Source organism: Nerophis ophidion, linkage group LG05 (genome assembly GCF_033978795.1).
Source record: "Nerophis ophidion isolate RoL-2023_Sa linkage group LG05, RoL_Noph_v1.0, whole genome shotgun sequence".
In the NCBI taxonomy this organism is placed as follows: domain Eukaryota; kingdom Metazoa; phylum Chordata; class Actinopteri; order Syngnathiformes; family Syngnathidae; genus Nerophis; species Nerophis ophidion.
In genome coordinates this window covers 60,726,398-60,738,658 of record NC_084615.1, presented here as the reverse complement: position 1 = coordinate 60,738,658, position 12,261 = coordinate 60,726,398, and the positions used below count along the sequence as shown (strand labels likewise).

The window sequence follows — 12,261 nt, the reverse complement described above, 5'->3', positions numbered from 1 at the left end:
AAAATATATTTTTCACCCCATTTTTTTTTACCACACATTTTTGAAAAAGCTCCATGGAGACACCAGGGCGCCGCTAAAGAGCTGCATGTGGGTCTAGAGCCGCGGGTGGCTGACCCCCGGTATAAACCATCCATCCATTTTCTACCGTAGTACCGCCTCAGAAAAAAACTTGGCTCTCCAAGTACCACCATTAAAATACAGTAGTGTAGTAGGCCTAAGTAGTCATTTAAAACAAGGCAGATGTGTACCACAGTTTTTAGCACATGTGTGAGAATCACTGGTTGCACTTAGATGGACCTCTGGCTGTGGTCTGTTTGGAGGATAGATACATTTATGTTGAAACTAATGCTAGATTTGTTTTTTCAGAACATTCCAGTGTTCCAGAAAAGAACTCTAAACACTGGAGTACAGTGTTTGGACTTTGCTGCGCAAATAGGATTGTTACCAAAATATGCAGTCTCACCCATACCAATTAATCAATCAATCAATCAATCAATCAATCAATCAATCAATCAATCAATCAATCAATCAATCAATCAATCAATCAACGTTTATTTATATAGCCCTAAATCACGAGTGTCTCAAAGGGCTGCACAAGCCACAACGACATCCCACACTCAGATCCAACATCAGTGCAAGGAAAAACTAAACCCAATGGGCTACAATGAGAAACCTTGGAAGAGACCGCAGATGTGGGGACCCCCCCGGGCGAGCGGTGCAATGGACGACAAGTGGATCTAGTTAATAGTGTGAGAGTTCAGTCCATACTGGGGCCAGCAGGGGATGATCTTGAGCGGCGACAAGTAACTTGGGTCCCGACGTTGAGCATCTGTAGTCACCTAATCTGTGCCCCCCCCCTCTCCACGAAGGAGAGACGGCAGATACACTGGACTAAAAGGGGGGATCTATTTAAAGGCCTACTGAAATGAGATTTTCTTATTTAAACGGGGATAGCAGGTCCATCCTATGTGTCATACTTGATCATTTCGCGATATTGCCATATTTTTGCTGAAATAATTTAGTAGAGAACATCCACGATAAAGTTCGCAACTTTTGGTGCTGACAAAAAAGCCTTGCCTTTACCGGAAGTCGCAAACGATGGCGTCACAAGTTTGGGGGCTCCTCACATATTCACATTGATTTTAATGGGAGCCTCCAAAAAAAGTGTTATTCGGACCAAGAAAACGACAATTTCCCCATTAATTTGAGCGAGGATGAAAGATTTGTGTTTGAGGATATTGATAGCGACGGACCATAAAACAAAAAAAAACAAATGCAATTGCATTGGGACGGATTCAGATGTTTTTAGACACATTTACTAGGATAATTCTGAGAAATCCCTTATCTTTCTATTGTGTTGCTAGTGTTTTATTGAGTTTAACAGTACCAGGTGTGTCTCCACAGGTGTGTTGACGCCAGTGTCTCAGGGGAGTCGACGGCAGCTATGGACGGCACACGCTCAGCTGATCTCCGGTAAGAAGCGACTTTTTACCACAATTTTCTCACCGAAACCTGCTGGTTGACATTCCGTCGTGATTCATGTTGGTTTGACCGCGCTCTGATCCATAGTAAAGTTTCACCTCAAGGAATTTTAAACAAGGAATCACCGTGTGTTGGTGTGGCTAAAGGCTAAAGCTTCCCAACTCCATCTTTCTACTTTGACTTCTCCAATATTATTTGAACAAATTGCAAAAGATTCAGCAACACAGATCTCCAAAATACTGTGTAATTATGCGGTTAAAGCAGACGACTTTTAACTGTGTGTGTGTGCAGCGTTCATATTTCCTAAAAACCTTTGACGTCTTGCGTACACGTCATCATTACACAATGTTTTCAAGACGAAACTCCCGGGAAATTTAAAATTGCAATTTAGTAAAATAAAAAAGCCGTATTGGCATGTGTTGCAATGATAATATTTCATCATTGATATATAAACTATCAGACTGCGAGGTGGGTAGTATTGGGTTTCAGTAGGCCTTTAAAGGGAATTGTGTCTACATTTGTTTTAAGATGGGAATTAAATGTTTCTACTGAGGTAGCATCTCTAACTGTTACCGGTAGAACATTCCAGAGTACTGGGGCCCGAATAGAAAACTCTCAATAACCCGCAGACTTTTTTTCCTCCTACTGGATATGACATCTGTGGTACTTTAGACCTTGGACAGAACTATTTGACTGGCAGTAAATCATCTGCATGCTGTGCTTTTCAGGTCACTTCTTTCAAACTTTTCCCTTCTTTTAATCAAGACTCTTATGTGATGCGAAATAAATAATTCAGAGCGGATCTGAAGACGAAGACCTCAACTCAGACTCTCTAATGCATTTCCATCCTTTTTAATGCATTCCAGCTTGAGTGGGTTCCTTCATCATCAGTGCTATAATCCTCCCACTAGCAGCAGGCTCCACTCCACCGCTTCATGCCAACAGGGCGCCGCAGACGTGACGCGTCCTGTTCGCACCGAGCTCCGGAGCATCCGTGGAGGCGTCCTTTCCCCGCCGTCCCTCACGACACCTGGACGTCCCCCGAAACACGTGATAGGGGAACGGAGCGATAGAGCGAGAGAGAGAGAGAGCGGGAAGGGGAGAGGCAGAGAGAGGGAGAAACCAAGCCGTCTGCTGGTCTTATTCCCCGGCGTGGATGCACGGAGACAGAGTGGGGAAGAGCAGCCATTCAGGGTCACTTTTCTTTTTTACCGGTGAGTTATTCATTTCCTTGGAGGACATGCGGTTGTGTTCTGCTAGCATATAGTTAGCATCTCTTTGATGTTTTTGTTTTTAATGTTTTCTTTAGTGTAAAAACATTTCTGCTTTGACGTCTTGTTTTTCTTGCTATTCCGGATTTTAAAAAAATAGATATATTTATATATTGATTTATATATATGTACAATGTACAGCATATATCACTCTCGTACCGGGTTAGACCTTGCAGTATTTAGCTCATGCAGTCAGCGGGTCGTGAGATTTTATACTCAATGTGTGTTTGTGTTATTTTATTTGTTTTTTTTTTTTGCCTCCTCCTCCTCCTCCCTCCGCTAAGTCCATATTTGAAACGTTACCAAGGGTCTATTTGGGAGGAAAAGAAAGACACCAGCCTCAATTGAGCTTGAACCATGTCTCCCAGCCTTCTTGTTGTCATGGTTACATGCTTGAGGAGGCTGGGAGGACATCTCTCTCTCTCTCTCTCTCTCTCTCTCTCTCTCTCTCTCTCTCACACACACACACACACACACACACACACACACACACACACACACACACACACACACACACACAAACACACACACACACACACACACACACACACACACTGGGCAAGGAGACAATGAGCCCGGTCTACTTAGTTGGTTTATGTCCTTTAAAGTGTATTGTGGGACACTTTGGCAAACACTACAAGTACATGCAATGCTAACAGATGAGATCACATCGACACCATTTGAATCATTAAGGCCAGACCAAAAATAAAAACAAGATACCCGGTAGTCACTTTAGTGCAGTCTGGTTTGTGTTCACTCTTTGTTTTGTTTTTGCCAGATGACCAAATAGGCATGAAGTCATTTGGATGGCAATGCACCCAAAACATGACGTCTGACTTTCCTTTCAATGGCATATTCAATACCAGCTGGTATTTTACCAAGTGAGGTGTAACAAAGAGGATATAACTCATATAAAGACGTAAGGTCAACTGGTAACCATTCGCTTGAAAAGATCCAATGTAGATATAACTACTGTATTTACACACCTGGGCTTACATTTAACGCTTATATTCTTTGATTTTCACTTTCTTTTTGGTGTTTCTTACAATCACTGTTTTTGCTTGCATTCGTTGTTGTGGTGCATTGGTATTTATCCTTGCCTTAGAGCCATCTCTCAGTTGGCCTTGGTCCCCCTGTTTGGTCTTGGACATTTTCTCAATTGACCAAATGAACCATACGTGCTCTTATATCAATTTTAGATCTTGAGCATTTGGCCAAAACTGCTTTTCATTTAGACCAGCAGGAATGGTGAAAGTTTTAACATTAATTGAGACAGTAGAACTTTGCAACATTTTTAATTAAAAATAAAGCCGGGGTGTACCACGCCTTCCACCCGAATGCAGCTGAGATAGGCTCCAGCACTCCCCGCGACTCCAAAAGGGACAAGCGGTAGAAAATGGATGGGTGGATGACATGGTTGAAGGACCATCTTGTTTGTAGTCACTATTCTCGCCATATAATGTGTATGTGTTGATCTTCCTTTCTGCTGGTGCTCTGTTATTATTGTGGTTTTTTTATTTTTATCTGTATTTTAGATTTTATCTGGAAACACATTTTTAACCTGCTGCCACTTTGCCTTTGCCTGGGGACAACTGATGGAAATGAGCTCGTAGCCCTATCTGGTCTGTGCAACATAAACATTGTTCCTCTCAAATAAACACAATACAAGAGCAAACAGACCGTTGTCCATTTCAACCCGACCAAAAGGTGCCAATGCACCATAACAGTACACTTACTGTACAAAATAGATACCTCTTTTTGTCACTTGTAGGCAAAGATGCTCACCAAAGACTGTGCCCTGTCAAACTAAGGATGTGCAGATTTATCAACCACTAATCAGTAATAAAAAGTAGATGATCACCATTGCCGATATTAGATTTTCAATGCTGGTCACAAATCTCAAACTTCCTCTGGCTGACACTGTATTTATTTTAGTCCCCTGGTTGACAGGCCAGCAGCTAATTATGTGTCTACATAGTGTGAAGCTGCTTCCCTAAGTTAATAATAATTACCTCCATTACGACAGATAAACTGCATTTCTTAGTATCTAAAATTTCATTATCATGTTACATTATCACTGGTGGGGACTAGTGACATACCAACAACTGTTGGTGTGTCAGCATTGTTACAGTCTGTACACGGCGCCTAAGAGGAGGAGGTGTCAAAGTATATGATCGATACTAAAGTGATTCGATCTATAGTTTTATTTTCTGAAAATAATGTTTTTGCGGGGATAATTCCCTGGACACATGAGGACTTTGAGGCCAAAATTCAAATTTAAATAAGTAGTAGAGCAGGGGTCCTAGGGGAGAAAAATCTACTCCCAAGTGGGCCGGACTGGTAAAATAATGGCACAATAACTTAAAAATAAAGACAACTTCAGATTATTTTCTTTTTTTAAAAATACAACAAGCACATTCTGAAAATGTACAAATCATAATGTTTTTTTTTTTTTTTTTACACTTACATGTTGCGGTTAATAGTATTCTATCTTTATTTTTCATTATTTTTATTTTCTGAATAAATGATGTGATAATGTTCCTCAGTCAACTCATTGGTGTTGATTTTCAAACTATTAAGATAACAATTTTTTTTATATCAAAATGAAATTATAGTATGTTATATATGTAGTTTGATCATTTATACTTAGCCCTCGGGCCGTACTTTTGACACCCCTGTAGTAGAGAGTCGTTTTTGCTTCTGTCTAGTTATTGTGTACAACTGACTTTGTTTTGCTGAACAATTGTATGCATGCCTGCATGCCTGCAATTGTAAGTCATTGACCCGGATGACGTCATGTTGTTTTGAAGGCGTGGGCTTGTTTGGACGATGTACACATTACATATTACATGATGTCCAATCGAGGTACGACTTGCATGTTCTTAACGTAAGCATTATTTGGTCTGCTAGCAAAAACACGGACGAGAGTATCATTATACAAGTGTGAACACACCCTAATCATCACCCACATACGCATAGACATGGTTATGTTAATTATAGATATTTTCATGTCTGGTCAAGATTGCTTGTAATTGACTCCCCTGACTCAACAGTGCAGGGTTTCCACGGAGTATTCATCTTGAAGTGAAGGTGTTAGACATGTTAACGCTCCAGCAACTGCATCAAACCGAGCTGTCTCACACTTTGTTGCCACAATGACGATCCAACATTTGCATAGTTGCACCTCCATCCATCCATCCATTTTCTATTGCTTATTCCCTTTCGGGGTTGCGGGGGGCGCTGGCGCCTATCTGAGCTACAATCGGGCGGAAGGCAGGGTACACCCTGGACAAGTCGCCACCTCATCGCAGGGCCAACACAGATAGACAGACAACATTCACACTCACATTCACACACTAGGGCCAATTTAGTGTTGCCAATCAACCTATCCCCAGGTGCATGTCTTTGGAAGTGGGAGGAAGCCGGAGTACCCGGAGGGAACCCACGCATTCACGGGGAGAACATGCAAACTCCACACAGAAAGATCCCGAGCCTGGATTTGAACCCCGGACTGCAGGAACTTCGTATTGTGAGGCAGACGCACTAACCCCTCTGCCACCGTGAAGCCCTAAATATAAATATGCTTTTTGGTAATCAGTGTGATAGCAGCTTTTAGAAGATCATTTTTCTGTTCCTGTGTAACTGTGCCCCACTGTACGGAGCTCGGGGGACTTAGGTGTCGAAAAACCGTGACTTTAAGTCCGGCAAACACTTTGTGATGAACCAAAAGAGTGATGGTGACCCAGCAGGCTCTCTCTCTCAGGTCGAACATTACGTAAAATGGTAAAAACGTACAGAGACACTCTGCAGAATCTTGTTGAATGTCTTCCTAGAAGAGATGCTAAAGCAGCTGTACGATATTGACATGTCAGGCTTTTGTTTGACTAAATGCGAGCAAATGGTTGACCTTGACATCCTAGAAGTGACATATCAGGGTGATTTGGGGGAACTGCTCCGCTTCACTGGAGTCTGTACTGTCTTGTCTTTGTATGTAAGCAACCACACACACACACACACACACACACACACACACACACACACACACACACACACACACACACACACACACACACACACACACACACACACACACACACACACACCCTGGAGTGGTTCCAACTCTGTATTTTCGTGCTTCCTCTCTCAGGCTGACAACCAGGAAATGATTTTTTCCCCATCTGTTTGCATCTGTGCTTGTGATACACAATTACATTTTTAAAAGGTGACGCAAAAGCTTAGCACTGTGGTCGTGCTGCATGCAGCCAGCACACTGCGATCAGGGTCACTGGGTCTTTTTTTTTTAACTGTGAGACTTAGTGTATATATCTGAGCGTGTGTCTCTGATAGACAAGAGCAGTGTTTTTCAACCTTTTTTGAGCCAAGGCACATTTTTTGAGTTGAAAAAAATCCAAAGGCACACCACCAGCAGAAATCATTAAAAAACGAAACTCAGTTGACAGTAAAAAGTCTTTGTCGCAATTGTCGGATATGACTTTAAACCATAACCAATCATGCATCAACAAAGCTCTTGTCTCAAAGAAGGTGTACTGTCACCACCTGTCACATCACGCTGTGGCTTATTTTGAGTTTTTTGCTGTTTTCCTGTGTGTAGTGTTTTAGTTCTTGTTTTGCGTTTCTATTTTGGTGGCTTTTTCTCTTTTTTTGGTATTTTCCTTTAGCAGTTTCATGTTTTCCTTTAAGCGATATTTCCTGCATCCACTTTGTTTTAGCAATTAAGAATATTTCAGTGGTTTTTATCCTTCTTTGTAGGGACATTGTTGATTGTCATGTCATGTTCGGATGTACATTGTGGACGCCCTCTTCGCCCCACATTAAGTCTTTGCTGTTGTCCAGCATTCGGTTTTTGTTTAATTTGTAGCCAGTAAAGTTTTAGTTTTGTTCGGCATAGCCTTCCCTAAGCTTCAATGTCTTTTTTTAGGGGCACTCACATTTTGTTTATTTTTGGTTAAAGCATTAGACACCTTTTTACCTGCTTGCTGCCTCCGGCTGTTTCTGACATCTACAAAGCAATTAGTTCCCGGCTGCCACCTACTGATATGGAAGTGTAGTACACGGTTACTCTGCCGAGCTGTAGACAGCACCGGCAGTTTACAGACTATAGTTACTGGTTTGCAAAAAATATATTTAACCCAAATAGGTGAAATTAGATAATCTCCCACGGCACACCAGACTGTATCTCACGGCACAGTGGTTGAAAAACACTGGATTAGAGGAGAATGGGGGAGAGGGCATACACATCACATTGTATTGTCAGTGTTCATTGCATCTGTTTCAGCTTCATGCATATTGTATTAGCTCTGTTTAAGATAGTGACTGATTGTTTTGAAGCCATGGTCTCTGTTGTGTTTTAGATAGAGTGAGTTATTGATTGAGTCGTCTCATGCTATGCCTGTGAACAAATCACTTCATTTTCTGCCATTGAAATCAATTTGCATCAGAAATGACTACCGGTAAGCATAGCTTTCTTTTTTTTAGTTTCTCAGTGCATTTTAAATGACTCTCGATTATGCACAGCTATTAACCTCTGGCCATCATGCATCAGCGTGCACTTGGCTGGTGCACTGATGAGATATACAATTATCCTCCAATGGCACAAATGAATCATCTTTGTATGCCTTGGACACATGAAGGTCAGTTTAGAAGTGGTGGTGTATAAACACGGCTTGTGAGACCAGGGGATAATACAGAGAAACCTCTGTCATTGAGTTTAAAGTCTCGGATTAGATGTTTTTTTTTTATTTACAATAAAATTGTCTTATAGAAAGAAATGTAATCTATTTATTGTGTTTCAGCGTCAAACTACAGGATAATACACATATTACACAGTAAACATCACAGACAGCAATTTTAAATAGCATTGTAACATTAAAGGGGCTGTTTGCCACCTTTATGTGCCGAGAGGCCGCCCTCTTCCGGGTTTTAGTGCGTAATGACATAACTACGCTCATTTTTAATATACTTTCAATATGGTGGTGGTGTGATGACTTACGTCTGGGATTTGTATAAAAAGGCTAAAACATATATTTATAAATAAATATTTGTGTTTTTATATGTTATGAATTTTTTCTCATTACGTTATGCTTTTTTGCATTTTTCCCCATTTTATAATATATATATATAAATATATATGTGAAGTGAAATATATTTATATAGCGCTTTTCTCCAGTGACTCAAAGCACTTTAAATACTGAAACCTAATATCTAAATTACATTTAATCCAGTGTGGGTGGGACTGCGAGCAGGTGGGTAAAGTGTCTTGCCCAAGGACACAACGGTAGTGACTAGGATGGCGGAAGCAGGGATTGAACCTGGAACCCTCAAGTTGCTGGCACGGCCCCTCTACCAACCAAGTCATAAATAAATAAATATATATATATGTATATATATATATATATATATATATATATATATATATATAAATGTATATATATATGTATATATATATATATATATATATATGTATATATATATATATGTATATATATAAGTATATATATATATATATATGTATATGTATATATATATATATATATATATATATATATATATATATATATATATATATATATATATATATATATATATATATACATTTTCTACCGCTTATTCCCTCTCGGGTCACGGGGGGCGCTCTCAACGGAAGGTGCTTACAGACATCAGTCGTTTACCAAGCAAAGGTAATACGCAAGGACATTAACACATCCGACACGTACGTAGGATTAACCGAAGGAGCGTTCAAAACAAGATGGAATAATCACAACGCCTCCTTTAGAAACCAGACTTTGCAGAATTCTACAGAACTCAGCAAACACATTTGGAACCTCAAAGACAATAATGTTGAATATTCAATAACATGGCAAATTCTTGCATCCAGCACACCTTACAACAGTGGTAATAAAAGATGCAACCTATGCTTAAAAGAGAAACTGTTTATTATATATCATCCAGATCTATCATCCCTCAACAAGCGCAGTGAAATCATTTCAACATGCCGCCATAGACGGAAACACCTCCTAGGTAACACATGAGCCAATCACCACACCCTACGCCTGCTTGTACCCACCCACTCTGTGCTCTATATAAACCATTGTATGTGAATGCTTCCATTAAAATCTCCTGATGATTGAGGGAACCCCTCATGAAACAGATCTGTAGAGATGAAGTAGTCTTGTGATTTTTTCCCACACCTACATATTGCGCTCTACCACGGTATCGAGCACTATTCTCTGGATAATCCAATCAAGACATATATATATATATTATATATATATATACATATACATAATATATCTATATATATCATATATTTAATATATATATCATATTATATATATATATATATATATATATATATATATATATATATATATATATATATATATATATATATCATCCATCCATCCATCCATTTTCTGTACATTTATATAATATATATATACAGTACAGGCCAAAAGCTTGGACATACCTTTTCCTCATTCAATGTGTTTTCTTTATTTTTACGACTATTTACATTGTAGATTGTCACTGAAGGCATCAAAACTGTGAATGAACACATGTGAAGTAATTTACTTAACAAACAAAAGGTGCAATAACTGAAAACAAATGTTCTAGTTTCTTTAAAATAGCAACCCTTTGCTCTGATTACTGCTTTGCACACTCTTTGCATTAACTCAATGAGCTTCAAGCACACATGGGATATGTGCAGAAAAGTAATCAGAGCAAAGGATGGCTATTTTGAAGAATCTAAAATATAAAACATGTTTAAAGTTATTTCACCTTTTTTTGTTAAGTGCATACCTCCACGTGTGTTCTTTCATAGTTTTGATGCCTTCAACCGCACGCACAAGATCACTTTATTTACCACTGTAATTACCGAATTACAATACTCGTCATTCAATGACAGTAAATAATGTAAAAAGTTATGTAAAAACACTTTACTTACCACTGTAATTACCGGACTACAATACTTTTCATTCCATCCATCCATCCATTTTCTACCGCTTATTCCCTTTCGGGATCGCTTGATTGTAAATAATGTAATAATAATAAAGTAAAAAAAAGAGTATAAAGAAGTCATACTGTTCCATTACCTTTGTTCATAGTACTGTCACTACTCAACTGCCAAAGAACTGTCAACACCTGCATATTTGTTCCTTCCTATACTGTATATACTGTTACGCTATTTGATCTTGCACTGGTACTGTATTTGACTACTGTACTTCTTACTTGTACTGATACTTCTACCATAACTTCTGTGACTTATTGTGCAACTTAACTGTCTTGTAATGAATGTACATCAGAGCTATTCAATTGTTGTATATCTTTGTACAAACCCCGTTTCCATATGAGTTGGGAAATTGTGTTAGATGTAAATATAAACGGAATATAATAATTTGCAAATCATTTTCAACCCATTTTCAGTTGATTATGCTACAAAGACAACATATTTCCTTGAATTGCCGAAAGGCATATAGTATGCGCCTGCCTTGAATTACTGCCGGGTCAAACTCGCTTCCCAAAATAATTAGCGCATGCTTAGTATTAGCGCCTGGTCAAACTCGTGACACTTCCCCTGTCATCATTTTCAAAATGGAGGAGGCTGATTTTAATACCGGTGATTTGAAATCGCATAAAGGGAAGAAGATTATTAGCTATTCAGTAGGATTTAAGGTCCAAGCTTACACCACACTAACATTTTTACTGCATACCTTTGGTAAGTGCCGGAGTGAGAAGAGGTTTTAAATTAATTAGCGCCTCGGCGGCAATTCAAGGAAACACGGTATTTGATGTTAAAACTGATAAACTTTTTTTTTGGTTGCAAATAATCATTAACTTTAGAATTTGATGCCAGCAACACGTGACAAAGAAGTTGGGAAAGGTGGCAATAAATACTGATAAAGTTGAGGAATGCTCATCAAACTATTATTTGGAACATCCCACAGGTGTGCAGGCTAATTGGGAACAGGTGGGTGCCATGACTGGATATAAAAGCAGCTTCCATAAAATGCTAAGTAATTCATAAACAAGAATGGGGCGAGGGTCACCAATTTGTAAGTAAACAGTTTTAGAAGAACATTTCTCAACGAGCTATTGCAAGGAATTTAGGGATTTTACCATCTACGGTACGTAAAATCATCAAAAGGTTCAAGAATCTGGATAAATCACTGCACGTTAGCGATGATATTACGGACCTTTGATCCCTCAGGCGGTACTGCATCTAAAACCGACATCAGTGTGTAAAGGATATCACTACATGTGCTCAGGAACACTTCATAAAACCACTGTCAGTAACTACAGTTGGTTGCTACATCTGTAAGTGCAAGTCAAAACTCTACTATGCAAAGCCAAACCCATTTATCAACAACTCCCAGGAACGCCGCAGGCTTCGCTGGGGCTGAGCTCATCTAAGATGGACTGATGCAAAATGGAAAAGTGCTCTGTGGTCTGACGAGTCCACATTTTAAATTATATTTGGAAACTGTGGACG

General features: G+C 39.3%; 1 protein-coding gene across 1 annotated transcript in view; it reads left to right on the top strand.

Annotated features, from left to right (window-relative positions):
- The first annotated feature begins 2,551 nt into the window (after positions 1-2,551).
- The window catches only part of psd2 (pleckstrin and Sec7 domain containing 2), a 76,994-nt gene continuing 67,284 nt past the window's right edge, over positions 2,552-12,261 (top strand). The window contains exon 1 of the mRNA XM_061901664.1: positions 2,552-2,696. The gene's annotated coding sequence lies outside the window, so the exon portion shown is untranslated. The remainder of the gene's footprint in view (positions 2,697-12,261) is intronic.